Raw genomic sequence first — 17,530 nt, 5'->3', positions numbered from 1 at the left:
ACAAATGCGGTTATAATGGAAGTCATTGTGGCAAAAACAGCCACAAATCTTACGCTGTACAAAGACTAACAATGCATCAAAGCCAGCGTTGTTACTAATCTTTTACATGTCCAAGACTGATAAAAGCTAAAAAAAATCAGTTCACAACTACTTTTTATATAGTAATTTAGTGTTTTTTTTAGTAGATCAGTGAACTCATTTATGAATTTGGCAATAAAAGAATTAAAATCCTGTAATTTTCTAAACAATTTAGAAGTTTTGATCAGGACTGAGGTTGATTAACAGATTTATGCAAAAAAAGTTAATTTGATGAATTTTTTACAGCAGTTAAATTTAGTGGATGTTTTCATCTCTAACATGAAAAAGGGAAGTACATTTGCCCAGAGTGTATCATTGAGTTTTTAAACATTTCAAAACATTTTCTCAAAATATGTTTTAAAATAAGATTTGTCACCAAAAATCATTCCGATTGCTGAAACACAGAAAACGTTGTGGCCTAATTAAGACTCAAAATCACCCCAGAGTGGATGAAAACATCCCCAACAGTACAAAAGAAATAACAACAACATTATTATTATTTTTAGTTAATTTTAAATAGTATTATAAAATAATAACTTAAAAAAAATAAACCTTTAATATTCAGGAAAAGTAGTTTATTAATATTGGATGTTTTGTTTTTATTATTTATTTATTATAATTTTTGTTATTTTAATAATCACTGTCATAAATGTTATTTGCTCACTGACAATGCACATTTAATGTTACTGAAAATGTAAATGTAAAAATCGTAAGTACTCTCATTAACACTCGTCTCACTTAGCACCACTGACCTCCATTTTCACGCAACAAAGGTTATAAATTAGCCACATTAGCTCGGAATTAGCCACAAAGAAGGTTCTTCAGGAAAACAATGGCTCTCTATGAACTCATTCACACCACGTCTGAAGAGGCTTGCCGGTTTTCCTAATTACACAAAAGAAAATGTTATTGTTCTGCTCTTTAATAAGTCCATTAAAAGAGCACTGAAAAAGTCATCCTGGTGTTTATGACGCAACCCTGCTTCAGGTGTTCAGATGCCAAAGTGAATTTCCAGTGAAAAGCAGTTTGTTAATATTGTTGGCTCATGTCGTTTTGTTGAATCAGTCTTGGCGTGAAAAGGCCTTAAGAAGGAGCTTCCTGAAAGCAACACAAGCGCTCACAAACAGGCCTTTCACAACGATCTGACACACGTGTGTGTGTGTGTGTGTGTGTGTGTGTGTGTGTGTGTGTGTGTGTGTGTGTGTGTGTGTGTGTTTCAGCCGCTGATCTCAGGTCTTCTGTCACACTTTACTTTCAGACACAAAGAGGTCAGAAATGAGGATTCAGAGCCCCGTCAGCAAACGCCGTCCACACGCATGATGTGTCACTACCCCTGAAGCTCAAACACTGAAACACACACACACGCTTGGCTTTATTTCACCTGCAGTCTCCAACATTACTAAAACCACAAGTTTAGGAACATTAAATTTTAAAAAAGTAAATACAAAAATTTTTGATAAATGAAATATGAATGACTGAAAGAATGTTTTTAGTTTCACAGGCTTACTAGCCACATATTATTAATTATGAACTATGGTTGCGAAACTAAATGGAAAAAAGCAGAACGGAACTAAACTGAACCGAACTGAAAGAACTGATACGAAACTGTAGCTTAGCTAAGTAAAACAAAACTGTAGCTTAGCTAAGTAAAACAAAACTGTAGCTTAGCTAAGTAAAAGCTAAACGAAAAGAGGCTAAACAAAACAAAGTTAAACAATATGAAACTAAGCTAAGCAAAAAGAAACTAAACTGTAGCTTAGCTAAAATGAAACGAAACTGTAGCGTAGCTAAATGAAATGAAACTGTAGCTTAGCTAAATGAAACGAAACTGTAGCTTAGCTAAACGAAACCAAAGAGCATAGAATCACCAAGAGGCGACACTCTGTTGCTATATGGGAAACGGCCCCTAGATGCTGCTAGTGTCACACGGCGGGCATTATGGAATGAAAATTCCTATAGAATAACAGTACAGATAACTGACGTTAGACAGAATTAATTAAAATATTTAGTTAAATATGAGTTAAAATATTATATATTCATACACCCCCACTGAAAAGCAACATTTTAAACAATATCTCAATGTTAACAAAATAACTTAAATTACAATTTTTTTAAGTTTTACTTAAATTAGGGTGATGCAAAAATGAGTATTAAACATATCTTTTCCATTCTTCAAAAATGACTCCTCTTTTAGAGTTGCTCAGAGATGCTCAACTTGATGTCAGAATTCCCCATATGTGTTTAATTGCAATCAGATCAGGAGACATATCTATAATAATATTACCATAGATGTGTATGTGTGTGTATATGATGAATTTAAGTGTCAGAATTCAATCATATTGGACAAAGTGACTTTAGACATAACTTATTATTATAAAAAAATACTATATACAATTATAACATAATCCTGCAACAAAAAGTGTACTGTCAGTCTGTTATCAACATCCCATTTTTAAAGTCATGTTAATTTAATTGACCATGTCAGAATTAATTTGTATTATGCCAGTGCGTAAACTATTAAATTAAAGTAATTTAACCTAAAAGTGACAGTTCCAAGAAAATAAGTCTAGTTAAAATATAAACAATAAGTTTGTAAAATTAACTATTAAAAGTGCTGATGATTGTTATAGTAAGTGTTGTATTGTCGTCTTTCAGGTTGCATCTCAGCTTTAATGTACTTAAATAAATAAATAAAAAAAACAAAGCAGCTGATTGCCATTGCGAAAGCAATAAGATCCAATGGACGGCCGATCGCTTTCACTCCAAAATAACGGAATCGCGGGGCTGCTGCTGTTGCAATGGAACATTCTATTGAGTGTCGCCTCAATATTCTATGCTCTGACAAAACTGAATTGTAGCTAAACGAAACAAAGTTAAACCAAATAAAACTAAGCTGAAGGAAAGAAACAAAACTATAGCTTAGCTAAAATGTAACCAAACTGTAGCTTAGCTAAGTGGAATGAAACTGTAGTTTAGCAAAGCGAAATTAAACTGTAGCTTAGCCAAACGAAACTGAAACTTAGCTAAACGAAACTGAAGCTAAATGAAATGGTTAAACAAAATGAAAGTAAAGGAAAAAAACTGTAGCTTAGTTAAAATGAAACTAACTGTAGCTTAGCTAAACGATACTAAACTGTAGCTTAGCTAAACTTAACTGCAGCTAAAATATATTTTACAATTAATCAAAAAAACATGAACTATAACATTCAATTCTCTAAACTGATTGTGTACATAATAATTGCTTGATTGGTTGCACAAATTACCATTTGAAAAAGTGCTGGACAGGTATCCAGGTACATTCTGTTACTATATAGTCTAAAAATTATTAATAAAAATAATAAAGAATAAATTCAAATAAATACATTTTAAATTTTAAAATAATTGAATTAAACTTACTGTATGTAGTAAATGTTTTATCAGTTGAAAATTCTGGATTGTATAAAAATATTAATACAAATAGTACATAATTTAATAAATAAACATACTGTAAGTAGTAAATATTTTATTAGTTGAGTTTAAAACATTCTGGACAATATGTCTAAACAATTAATAAAAACAAATTATTTTAATAATAATAAATACATAATATTAAGTTCAAGTTCATTTATTTATTAAGCATATTTAAAATCAGACACAAGACTGATCAAAGTGCTGTACATAAAACAGAGTAACATTTAGTAAACATATAGGGATAATAAAGAAAACAGAAATAAAACCAAACGAAATAGTAAATGTGAAATAATAAGTAAACAAACAAACATGCTTTACGTAGTAAAGGGTTTCTTAGTGTTCTGGCCTTACCCATCATGGCCTCCCAAACATCCCCATCCACTGAATTGGCTCTATCACTGTCCCTCCACTCGCCCTATAGCTGGTGTGTTGTGAGCGCACAGGCACCATTGTCCAGTGGCTGCCGCCGCATCATCCAAGTGGATGCTGCACACTGGTGGTGATGTGGAGAGACCCCCCCATCTTTCCACCCCAATGATTGTGAAGCGCTTTGGGCGTATGGCCATTCTTGAGAAATGTGAAAATATCAAAAATGACCATTAGGGGTGAACTTGAGCAGTAACTTTTAATGGGACAGATCTGTACCTTTTTTCAAACTTACAAACACTAAAAGAACTCTAAAACACACAACCAGCAGTCCTGAATAAAGCAGTTGAATAAAGTCTCAATGTTGAACACACACACAGTTAGAGGCAGGAGTGTAGTGTGTGTGAGTCTGGAAACAGTCCTATCAGAGTCTGCCTCTGCTCTTGAATACTGAAAAGCTGTACGGCCGTGAAAATGTGGAGAACAGAGTAGACAAACCTCCCACAGAGAGCCAGAACAAACCTTCAGAGGAAAACAGGCCCAGAGTAAAGCAGGACAGGCTTCCCAGACATACAACAAGACATTCAGCTCTCTCACATACCATTAAAATCTCATTCAAACACTCCTTTGCCTGATCCTACTATATACTGTGAATCCTTACAATTATATAGTGCTTTTCTGGACACTCAAAATGCTTTACACATTTTTGGGGGGAATACCCTCATCCACTACCTGCATGTGAAGCTGGATTTATACTTTCGCCTGGCGAAAACCCGCCTCCACTGACTGCGCGCACACCTCACGAAACGGACGATTGTTGTGATATTCTTTAAAACGACAGGGGACGGTCAAAAGAAACTGACTGTAAAATCAGATGGACGAACAGAGAAGTAGAAAGTTTCCGGAACTACATGATATCATTAATATTGTTCAATGTTTTTAAACAAATTTTTTACTTATTTTTATAAATTATTTTTAATGATTCTGTGGATTTTTATAACCATTCAAGAATTTATTAAATCAAACTTTAATGCATCACTTGCTTTTGTTCATATCTCGAGCGGTTTTACCTATTAAAATATCAATGACAACAGAACATGGGTTGCTCTACAAATATATTTTTTATTATGGCAAGAATAAAAGCAAAAAAAGTACACTTACTAAAAAATAATGACATTTTTTAGATTTAGCCCAATCCACAATTCACACATCTGTCTGGCTAGTTTTTGTCCTCTACTTATGATAAAAAGGCAATAATGGTCCAACATTCCTGACCATTATTACCAATAAAGCCTAGAAAAACAGGGCATCAGTATACTGTAAACCGACAGGTTCAAATAATCCTTTCCAGTTATCAAAGAAATAATTTGTTCCTTAATTATAGTTTTGCCACTATTAAATTGTTTTATATTAAAAATTGTAACGTATACAACAGTGTAAAAATATTTCTGTAATTGTGTACCTGGGTTCACAATTTTGGCTTTAACAAACTTATCCCTCAGGTTTTTCCAAACTTTTAAAACTTTTTTTCCTTTCCCGTGGCTGTAGCAATTTCTAGCCAAGAATTATTGATCTTCTGGTTATCTCTATGATAATGGATAATAAAGATGTCTGTAGTGTTTCATATTCGAACGTGGCGCCACACGCACTGTTTGCTCGAGTCTCAAAAAAACCATGCGCTTCACCAGCCACAATTATGTTGTGTGCACCCACAGCGAACCTCCACAAACACATCGATGACGTCACATTTGCTGTGCACACTCAAGCGAACTAGAGGACGCGTCGAGTACAAACCAGGCTTGAAGCATCTACCTGGATGACGCGATGGCAGCCATATTGCACCAGACCACACATCAGCTGATTGGTGGAGAGGAGACAGACACTCCCCTATAACCCAACAAGACCTCGCCCTTTTGTTTTTTGAAATCTCTACAATCTTTACTAGTCAAGTGTGTATTGAGACTTGACCCAACGCTGGGGTCAAAACCATCTTCAAATATTACTCAGTGGGCCGTAAGCTCAACGAGCCTGTGCAGTCTTCAGCCCATCAATCATATGTTTACTGCACCAGCAATTAGCAGCAGACACAGCGGTGACCTTTCACACGCTAATAAACTCTGATGATGACAACGTTTGATTAATGTGACACTGACAGGCTGCGATGAACACGCATGAACGAGCAGGAATAAGTAACTTTGCCAGAGGGGAAAAACTATGAAGCAAACAAGACGGAGACTGGGACACTTCCTCGAAGAATGAGCACCTGTATGTACTGAGCATCGTGGGTATTCATTTACAGTATATGTGCACGCTATTAAGGGGAGCCCAAACACCGGAGTCACTTGCCCCTTTCACACAGTGATTCCAGTAAATATCAGGAAAATTTCTGGAAAGAATTTACCAGTAAATTTAAAAAAAGCGTTCTTTACACAGGCAAGGACGTTCTGGAATCTTTCCGAAAATGACTATTCACACATCCACTTCAAAATACTGGTGAATTCTGACATCATTTACCAGAAATGAGCTCTAAACGGCTGCTCAGGTGGATGCTGCACAATGGTGGTGGATGAGGAGATTCCCCCAAAAATGTGTAAAGTGCTTTGCGTGTGAAAGGAATTATATTATCATCATCATCATCATCATCATCCTCATCATTATTATCATCAATTAAGTTTAGATTTGTGAAACGGAAGTTGATGAAACTTATATTTCAGTATGTTGATGTACTTTCTGAAATAAAATATTGAGTAGTGGGCGGGGTTTTCTTTTATCATTCCCTCATAGCAAATTAATGGTAAGAGGGGCGTGGTTAAGAATATTGTGGCTAAAGCCGTCAAACTGACCGCTTATCAAAACCGGGTCTATTAGTGTTTCTTTATTACTTGATGCAAAAGGACAAAAAATCTAATGCAAAGAATTTATGTTTTTGACTCTCTGTGACTAACTGTAAAGACCCATTTTTGTAAGGACACTGGATTTTGATTGGGAAAATTGAAAGGATTATGTTCCAAAAGCACTGCTGAGAAAAACTGTGAAAACCATCAGAGAATATTCAAGTGATTTCCATTTATAAATACTATTAAAACATTATAAAAAGCATTTAATTATAACAATTATAATATTTTAATAGGCTCTAGTGTGTTTTGGGACATATTCCATTAGGATTTGTTGTTTTTAATAGAAAAGAAGGCAAAAGAAGGCAAAACAATACCACTAAAATCCACAGAACAAACAGTTTCCAATAAAACAAATATAATTTCTATTATAACCATTAAAACATTACAAAACTATTAGAACTCGTGGTAACACTTGTGATTGTTCAAGCTCCCATTATTAGTGGTGGCCAATTGCCTGCCTATTACCCTATTGACTGTTTGTTAGTATTCATAAAGTATATAATCTTATTCTATATACCTAAACCTTCCCAAAACCTAAACCCAACTACTACCTTAATAACTATTAAAAATCAGCAAATTGGGAGTTAATTGAACTAAAAGTCATAGTTAATGGATTGTTAATTCCAAGAATTGTACTTAATAAATATAGTGACCACACTTGCTCACAATTCTGTCAGCTAAGAGCATAAATCTGAGGCTACAATTCTCACAGGTTCAACAAAATTAGACAGAATACTGTAAAAAGTTTACCTTGTTCAATATATCTCAGTTTCTCCTCAAACAATCAGACGGTAGAATCAGAATTGGTATAAACAACATAAAAGCACGGATCTATCCTACACAGTTTAGTCTTCTGTTGGTTCAGTGGTGTGAAAGATATTTTTTTACCATACTTTGGGCCTTCAGTATTAGTTGATCATCATTTAAACACCACAGTAAACCTAAATAGTTTCTGACCATGTTTATCACCTTTATGACCACAATGTGCCCATCTTATGAGCTTTATCCAGCGTGTTTTCGATGGAGCTGTAGGTGACTAGGTTTAATAAACAAACAGCAATACTATGTACATGCAGAGTCGTAGTTGTAAACAGGCAATGTTGGTACAAATGGTAAAGCGGTCCAAAACAGGCAAACAAAGCAGAGTCCTAATCTAAAGTAGCAGTGCAAAAGATCATAACAACTTTTACACAACAGTTAGGAGATGCTTGGTAAGCCAGTGGAACTGGCAATACTTCGCAAAGAGAAGATCTACACCAGGGATCACCAAACTTGTTCCTGGAGGTCCGGTGTCCTGCAGATTTTAGCGCCAACCCTAATCAAACACACCTGAACAAGCTAATCAAGGTCTTACTAGGTATACTTGAAACACCCAGGCAGGTGTGTTGAGATTGGTGACCCCTGGTCTACACAGTGTGTTTATATGCTGGTAGAAAGTACCACAGAAGAAACGCATGGTCAATACTCTGGAGTGAGCTCCCTCTGGTGGTACACGATTAAACAAAAAGCACTGTGTTTAATTTGCTAGCGCACATTGTTATTCTTTAGGTGAAAGGTTTGCTTTAATAATCTTTAATCAAACTCTGACATCTTTCTTCTGTCTTTGGAATGGTGGTTCTCTGTTGATGACAGCTTCAGCCACAATATTATTAACCACGGCCCTCTTACTGTTAGTTTGCTATGAGGGAATGATGTGTCAAAAAAAAGCTCCGCCCCACTTAATATTCTGTTTCAGTTGGAAATACATCAACATACTGAAATCAAGTCCCAGCGACTGCAATGTCTACTACAAACTATTCTGAAGGCAAATTCTAGCAAAATTGGTCGAAAAAACAAACTGTTTACATTATTAATAGAAATTATGGCCCCAAATTGTGACATTTTGCACAGGTAAAATCCAGTAAACAACAAATCTTGGAATAAAACGACCACATCCTATAATCAAACACTGTCAGTCTGTTAGCATGTGAAAGGTCACCATCAGGATGGCTGCTAAATGCTAGCGCCCCGAACAGTCGATTTATCGGCCTATGAGCTGAAATATGACAGGACGCCATGATGTATTGGATATTGATAAAGTCTTGACCCCATCAGCACATAAATAAAGCCAAATGGTCAGCAAAGCCAGCCATCTGTGAGGGCTGGGCGTGATTGACAGCATCAGCCTTAATATTATTACCACACCCCTCCTACAGTTAGTTTGCTTTGAGGGAATGATGTGGAAAACTATTCTGAACACAAAAATTCACTAAATGGGTCTAAAAAACGAACTGTTTGCATTCATAATAAAAATTATGGCCCAAACTGTGCTACACATTGACATTTTTCACAGTTCGAATCCAATAAACAACAAATCTTGGATTAAAAAACAAACTGCCACATCCTATTAATCAAACACAGTCAGTCTGTTAGCATGTAAAAGATCACAGTCATGATGGCTGCTAATTGTAAGTGCACCGCACAGTCGATTTATTGGCCAATGAGCTGAAATGTGACAGGACGCCATGATGTACTAGATATTGATAAAGTCTTGACCCCATTAGCACATAAATAAAGCAAAATGGTCAGTAAAGCCAGCTGTACGGCGAAGGCTGCACGTGATTGACAGCTTCAGTCACAATATTATTAACCACGCCCCTCTTACAGTTAGTTTGCTATGAGGGAATGATGCACAAAGAAAGCCCCGCCCGCTACTCAATATTCTGTTTCAGTTTGAAGTACATCAACAACAAGTCTCAGCAACTGTAATCTCTACTACAACTTATTCTGAAGGCAAATTATCGCTACATGGGACTAAAAAACAAACTTTTGCATTAATATTAAAAATGATGGCCCAAATTGTGCTGCGCATTGACATTTTTCACTGGTTGAATCCAGTAAATAACTAATCTTGGAATAAAAAACAAACTACCACATCCTATTATTTAACACTGTCAGTCTGTTAGCATGTGAAAGGTCACCATTTTGATGGCTGCTAAATGCTAGTGCCCCAAACAGTCAATTTATTGGCCAATGAGCTGAAATGTGACAGGACGCCATGATGTACTAGATATTGATAAAGTCTTGACCCCATCAGCACATAAATAAAGCCAAATGGTCAGCAAAGCCAGCCGTAGGGTGAAGGCTGCGCGTGATAGACAGCTTCAGCTACAATATTATTAACCCCGCCCCTCTTACCATTAGTTTGCTATGAGGGAATGATGTGTGAAAGAAAGCTCCGCCCCCTGCTTAATATTCTGCTTCAGTTGGAAGTACATCAACATACTGAAATAGTCCCAGCAACTGTAATCTCTACTAGAAATTATTCTGAATGCAAAAATTAGCTAAATGTGTTTAAAAAACTGTTTGCGTTAGCAATAAAAATTATGGTCCAAATCAAGCTGTGGATTGACATTTTTTTACTGTTCCAGTTTGAAGCCAGTAAACAACAAATCTTGTAATAAAAAACAAACTTACCACATCCTACTAATCAAACACTGTCAGTCTGTTAGCATGTGAAAGGTCACCGTCATGATGGCTGCTAATTGCTAGAGCACCGAACAGTCGATTTATCGGCCAATGAGCTGAAATGTGACAGGACACCATGATGTACTAGATATTGATAAAGTCTTGACCCCATCAGCACATAAATAAAGCCAAATGGTCTGTCGCATTCTGTCATACATCCTTATCAGCAAAGCCAGCCACACGGTGAGGGCTGAGATATGAGATATATAGAGGCCTTAAAATAGCCCTTAAAGATGACAGCGCTGATAGAGCCACGAGCAAGATAAGCATGTGACTTCATGTTGATCGATGGCAGGGAAATAAAGTGTAATCATCACGGAGAATGGAGACGAGATCCATGTGTGTGTGTGTGGTATATTGAGTCTGAGCCCCTGTCTGTCGGGAACGCTGGGGTCGACAATGTTGGCTCTGTGTTTACATTTGTAATATCGCTCTATTTCAACTCCTCCCGAAAGGTTTTTGAACAAATTTGCTGGTATCACGGACGAGCGCTGGATAAGCACCAACTGTCTCTTGGTAAATATCATTTCAGATGTATTTGTCAACCTTAAGCTCCCTCGTAGTCTGCTGTTTCCCTTGTCTAAACATTGACTAGCTATATTTGCTCAGCTGCTTTTGTAGTGGTGCAAACTTAAACAAGGATCACTAATATTATTAATATTTAGGACTAATGTTAAACCTTGTGTGCTGTTAGGGATGTTTTAATCCACTCTGGGCTGATTTTGAGGCTTAATTTGACCACAGCTTTCTCTGTGTTTAAGTAAATAGAATGATTTTTGCTGTCAAATCTCAATTTTAACACTCATTTTGGGAAAATGTTTTGAAAATTGTCAAAAATTCAACAATACATTCTGGGCAAATTTACTACCCTTTTGTTCATGGCTGTTTTTGCCCCATTTACTTCCATTGTAATGACAGTTTTGATTGCAAAGCCATGGCAGCATATAATCATGCATTCTTGATTGTGTAACTGGGTTGGGTCCTACTGTGTTTGGGTCGAATTGGCAATTCTTTGTATGGAAGTCGGTTGCTCTAACAAGGAGGCAAAAGACTAGAGCATCTAGCGTCGTTCCACTCACCCGCTTAAACCTTACTCCCATGCCGGACGAGTCCCCACTGCACCCAACCCAGTCTGAGCTGTAATCGAACCAGTGATTCTTTATATGGGAGTCGATTGCTCTAACAAGGAAACTAAAGACCATGGCCTCTAGCATAGCACTTTGGTAGCTGGCCTCTGTTGTTGCTGTTTTTCCCTGTTGCGTAGAGGTAAAATTTGTCATTTTTACTGTTGATAATCAGTTGCAGTGCAGAAACTACTTTTGTTGTTTGGTTAGGGTTAGGTTTAGCAACCTTTGCGCACTTATCTTTATGTTTAAAAATAAAAAAATAAGCAGCTCAGCTCTCAGAATATAGTAAACATAGTAAGTTTTATTTACTGTCTTACTCCATAGAACCCCTTATAAAAGTTGGAAAAAATAGTCAAAACTCTTCCCAACAAGGAAAAATACCAACAATCAAGAATGCATCATTATATGCTGTCATGGCTTGTCAAAAATGTCATTATAATGGAAGTGAATGGGGCAAAAACAGCCACCAACATAACAAAAGGGTTGCCAATTTGAACAGTACACAGGGGTTAATAGAACTAAGAATTTGGTTTGGAAGTTTAACTTTGTTTAAAGTTTAATTACTGTTTAATTCATTTTGCACTGTTTGTTATGAACACAAATAATATTTCAGACCATGCTGCTTGCCCATAATGAAATCAGTCCAAAATCCAGCTCAACATAAAGCCTTGTGTATGACGCTGATGTATATCACTCATGCATATCGACACTGTTTTTTGAGATGTTTTTTGACATTCACGCTCAAGTGATTTTCACTGGTGATGAGCAGAGTAAATGTGCAAAATCACTCCCTGACATTAGATGGCATGCAATGAAAAACAGAAATACTCCAGTACACAAGGTGGCTCTGTGCAGCTTCATGCTTCTGACATTGCTTGTTGCACAGAAGTGTATTTTTTTCCCTTGTGTATTTGTCCTGTAAGCTTTTGCACTTCTGTTTGACCTTCTCCACTGCAGCACACAAACACCCGCTCACAAATTTGTGACAAAAGTTACAAGCCATGACAGAAAATCTGTGAACCCTATTTGATCTGCAATTCCTGTGTGCTCGGTTAGACAATTCCAGTGCTTGCACACCATCAACTCATGTTCTACTGTGACAGCTACTCAAGCCATGTAAAAATCATAATAATAATCTTATTTGTTAGTAAATTAAAAGAACGAACCCAAGGTGTTCATTTTTTGATGCTGCGTTTGTACCTGTCGTTTTGCGCAACTGTGTGCACACTAACATTAGAGTCCCTGTGTTTAGTCATCAGGTCAAAAACAATAGTGATAATCGCTAACACATGCTTAACTTTCAGACCTGTTGTGAACTCACTCAACTTAACCTAGGGTAACTTAACATCTTTCTAAAACAATTTCATTTGGAATTAATTAATTAACGCCGTTAATTTGGAGCTTTGTAATGGAATTATTGCAATAATTATTGTTCAATTACATGGACTCTGCATTAATTTAGGAGTAAGTTTAAGTTCACTTTTGGGTTCAAGTTTTACACAAAAGGTAGAAACTTCAAGTTCAAGTTTAGTTTGTTTATTATAAAACCAATATGCAGTTTTTGGTGCAGCATAAAATCCATAAACATATAAACAAATTTTTTAAACATATGTTATATATGAACATACAAACAAGCTCAAATGTGAAATCACCCCTATATCCTTTAGTGCACTATTTGAGGAAGCAGCCATTTGTAGTGTTGTCCGAAACTATATTGTGTTTTTAATTGCACTCAAGCCCACAATCCACCTATCGAATTTCTGTCAGGCTGCATGGTGGCGCAGTGGATGGCACGTTCGCCTCACAGCAAGAAAGTCGCTGGTTCGAGTCTGTTAGTCATGGGTCAGTTAGCATTTCTGTGTGGAGGTTGCATGTTCTCCCCTGTGTTTGCGTGGGTTTCCTCAGGGTGCTCTGGTTTCCCCTACAAGTCCAAAGACATGCGCTATAGGTGAATTGGGTAGGCTAAATTGTTCGTAGTGTATGTGTGCGAATAAGCATGTATGGATGTTTCCCAGTTATGGGTTGCAGCTGGAAGGGCATCTGCTACATAAAACATATGCTGGATATGTTGGCGGTTGATTCCGCTGTGGCGACCACAGATTAATAAAGGGACTAAGCTGGAAAGAAAATGAATGAATGAGCGAATGAATTTCTGTCTTACTACAAGATGGCATCCGTAGCAGAATCCTATCAGTGTAAGTTTCTTAATAAATTATATGATTGTTAAATTAGCATTTGTATTCATGACAGAAATCAAAATAGTTTCATTACTAATAGACAGCTCGCTAAGTGTTAAATAAGTAACAAGGTCAATAAATAATAACAAGATCTGAAAGTCGAATCCATCTGAGGGATTTTTCAACCAGCAAGCACAAACAAAGTGGCTAAACAAAATGGTGCACTCCGTACTCCAATTCACTCTCTTGTTTTCGTTGACTCCTTCATGTGGACTATATTAGTGGACTAATATGAGTGAGTGATGTTATTGATCTTAGTAATATTAGTGATATTAGGGAATAGTGAATATAGGGGCTTGCTTACAGATACAGCACCAGCCTTCATGGCAGTGAGTTTTGCCTGCACATGCAACTTCAATTTTCTTTAAAATGTACAAAGCTTGTTTGTGTGTGTGTCGTCTCAGCAGTGGTTGACAAGCTGTAATCAGCCTCAGGATTTGAGTCCCCGCAGGAGGCTTTTGTTGGTATTTGCATCAGGCAGTTAATGAAATGATCAACGAGAGAACAAAGAAACAAATAAATCAAAAGCCGAGCAGAAGAAAGGCCTCCAACAAGGCCTAAGAAAGCTGAGTTTTTGTGTATGTGCTATTGATGGCCAGCTGTTATAGATCGTCATCTCTTCACTCTGCTCTGGTCGATGCCATGCACGCCATCTAATATCCTCCTATTTTCTTCCGATGCCACATTTGAGAATTGTACCCGCAGGATTAAAGCCTTTGCTTAAGGCTTCCCGCTGACCACAGGACATAATGTCATTTCATTCCTGACTTGAATGTGTTCCCAGGGGTTTGTACTGTCCTCTGCACCAAATCAGGCTGGTTTAAGTGGGCTTTGCCACTTTTCTGTTTCCAACTGCGTTAGCTGAGCCACAAAGACGGATCGCTTGATCAATCTGAGTAATTATGGCTTAATTAGGGAGCTTGTTCTAAACAGGGTGCTTCACAATAACCTGCCAATGTGGAAACCTCAAGACAAGCGTTTAATCGCAGAGACATGACTACACAATGACAAAACGCAGCACTGGTTTTCGCCATCAGCCATGTTCATTATCTGTATTGACGCCTCACCGCATAGCTGATTTAGTGATATTGTGTAAGTGATGCTTAAAGAGCCCCTATTTTAGGGTTTTTGAAAATGACCTTCTATTCAGTAACACAGCTCTAAGTGAAGTGAAATATCCAGCTAAGGCTTAAATCTGAAAGTGTGCCATGTTTAAGGCCCAATCCCAATTCTACCCCGTAGCCCTTCCCCTTACCCATACCCCTCGTTTTGCACATTCCCATGAAGGGGTAGGGGTGTCCCAGTTCTCTTTAGCTTGAAGGCATAGGGCTAAGGGGAAGGGGTGAATAGCCCTTCAAATAAAGAATTTTCAGGACCACACTCGAAACCAAGAGGTAAGAAAATTTCCCTGAAAACACCAGCCACAATGGCAGGATAGTTAAACCCGAAAGGAGATCCACAAAGTAATAATTTTTTTGTCATTATTATGGATTTTTACAACAAACATAATATTTTATGTTTTAATATTTAATGTTTTTATAATTTTAATATTTAAAACCGCATTCATGTTTTACCGTCATTCTTTAAAAAAAAAAAACGCTAAAATAAAAACCACTACATTTTACAATCTATAATCCATAATATTAACTCCTGTATAGCAGTCCCACAACATTGTCACTTGATAACACTCGAATACCCTGTCAGTAATGTCTAGTGGCTAGGAATGAGCTTTTTACAGTGTCTGCTATAATGTTACTGTTGTTTTTGGTGTGTTTATAAAGATAAATATGGCCACTGTGTTAAATGCACAGTATTGCGATCGTATCGCCACATTATATCGTTATGATAACATGATATATGCCTTCAGTGACTTCCTGAAGATAAATACCAATAAATAAAACAACTGGAATAACTACAGCAGTCGCCATCGTCTGATCTCATATGAAGCAAGAGATCGCGATGACATATGATGAGGTGTGCTGTCCTAATTCTTAGGGGTAAATTTTGAAGCCCTTCACCTTCACACTCTGTTTAAGGGCCAAGGGGAAGGGGTAGGGGTTCAAAAATAGAATTGGGATTGGGCCTAAAACTATTGATTAATCTATAAAAGAGTCAACTCAGAGTGGTTTAAATGAATCGTCGGGGTAACGAATCTTTAGCCGTGTCGGTGTGATGTTGATATGGAACTCAAGCCCCGTCAATTTGTTGCATGCGCAGATATGGGAAAATTGAAACCCCTGGCCCCGCCCACAAACACTGTAGAAAAAAAAAAGAAGACGGCAAACACTGTAGCAGATCCCGGTTGAATCATGTCGCGTAGATGCTGTGCTCTGAAGTGTGAGGGAAAGTTAGTGTTATTTTTCCTACCCAAAGATGAGGCTGTGAAGAGTCAGTGGTTGAAGTTTTTATTTATTTTTTTTTTTTTGCAAAAATACCTCAGCAATATAGCCCCAGCCTTGCGCTATGTTCCTATCATTTTTCTAATGAGTGCTTCAGCAATCTACATGCTAACAATGGGGGATCAGAAAAGACTTCATGTATGGGACTTTGTCAGAGCTTGACAGGAACTTTACAGTACACAGTTCATGAATCAGTTCCTTCCTTCATTTCGCAAGTGTAAGTAACTTAAATGCATTTCAAATGGTTGCCTTCTTGTTTTCTCTAGCTTGCAAAATGTGTATTAAATTGTGTTTTGTATTTGTACTTGTAACCACTCCACGTGGCTAGTACCGTATCTGGTTAACTCTTTATATTCTCATACCGTGTCTAAAACCACGTTACGGATTTAAATGCATTTGTGAGCTCGCGATCCTCTGCCGTTTGTCATTGTTATGGCCACCGTCAGCTGTTCCTACACATGTGCGGCAGTCAAATTTTAAAATAGTTCAGCTTTTGCCACTGTGTGGATTAATACTGAATGTGTGTCAGGGTTAAGAGTGGAGTAATATGCTGATGTTAAACTGCATTGCTTTAATGCACTCCTGCATTGGGTTCACACATACACTCTGACTACTTTAGCAATGTTAATAAGCCGCAGTTGATCAATCGCAACAGACTGGGTCATCGGACCAATCAGCGCAGATTAGCATGGTGCTAAGGAAGGGTTTGGAAATAAATGAATCGCTGAACGATTCATATGGAGTTGGGATAATTAGGTAAAAATAAATGCAAGTTATAAGACAATGAAGGTGTTTTTTGGCATATCAGCCTGTTGTTGGAGACCCCCAAAACCTAAATATGACCTTTTTAATTCATAATAAGGTTTAATTTTTTAAACCGATCTAGTTTGATGGCCAACAAGGTGTTTCAGTAGTTGAAAACTGGCAGAATACAAAATTTGTTAGACTTCATGACTAAATTAATGAAGTTAAATCAATGAAAAACATTAATCAGCATATTAATGGTCTTGCCCAAAAAAATTATTTCTAAAGGTGCTATTGACAATTGAAGTTTGTAACAACAAAAGTAATCTACGGTGTATATATGGATAGAAAACAAAACTAGTTACTTGAGAAACTAAGTTATGTGCAATAAAATTAAATGACAGAGGGAAAAGAATTGAACACATGAGGAAAGAGAGGTATAAAGAGGCATGGAAAGCCCAGACAGAGTAAAGTTCAATTGCAGAGGAGCACTTCATATTGATAAATGCATGAAGGAATTAGGCGAAACTGAAAGCATTTGAAAGAAGCAATTGGCTCACATGGCAAGTGTATGCATGTGTGCAGAAAAGCACTGTTAAAGCTGGAGAACGCAATCACTGCAATAATAAACACTCACGATTACATGCATAAAGCTGCAGTGAGTAAGAAACGAAAGGGGAAACGAATCAGCACTTGCTCATCTCAGGGACACTGATTGTATGAAA

Source organism: Danio aesculapii, chromosome 10 (genome assembly GCF_903798145.1).
Source record: "Danio aesculapii chromosome 10, fDanAes4.1, whole genome shotgun sequence".
NCBI classification, from domain to species: domain Eukaryota; kingdom Metazoa; phylum Chordata; class Actinopteri; order Cypriniformes; family Danionidae; genus Danio; species Danio aesculapii.
Note: the sequence above shows the minus strand (reverse complement) of the source record.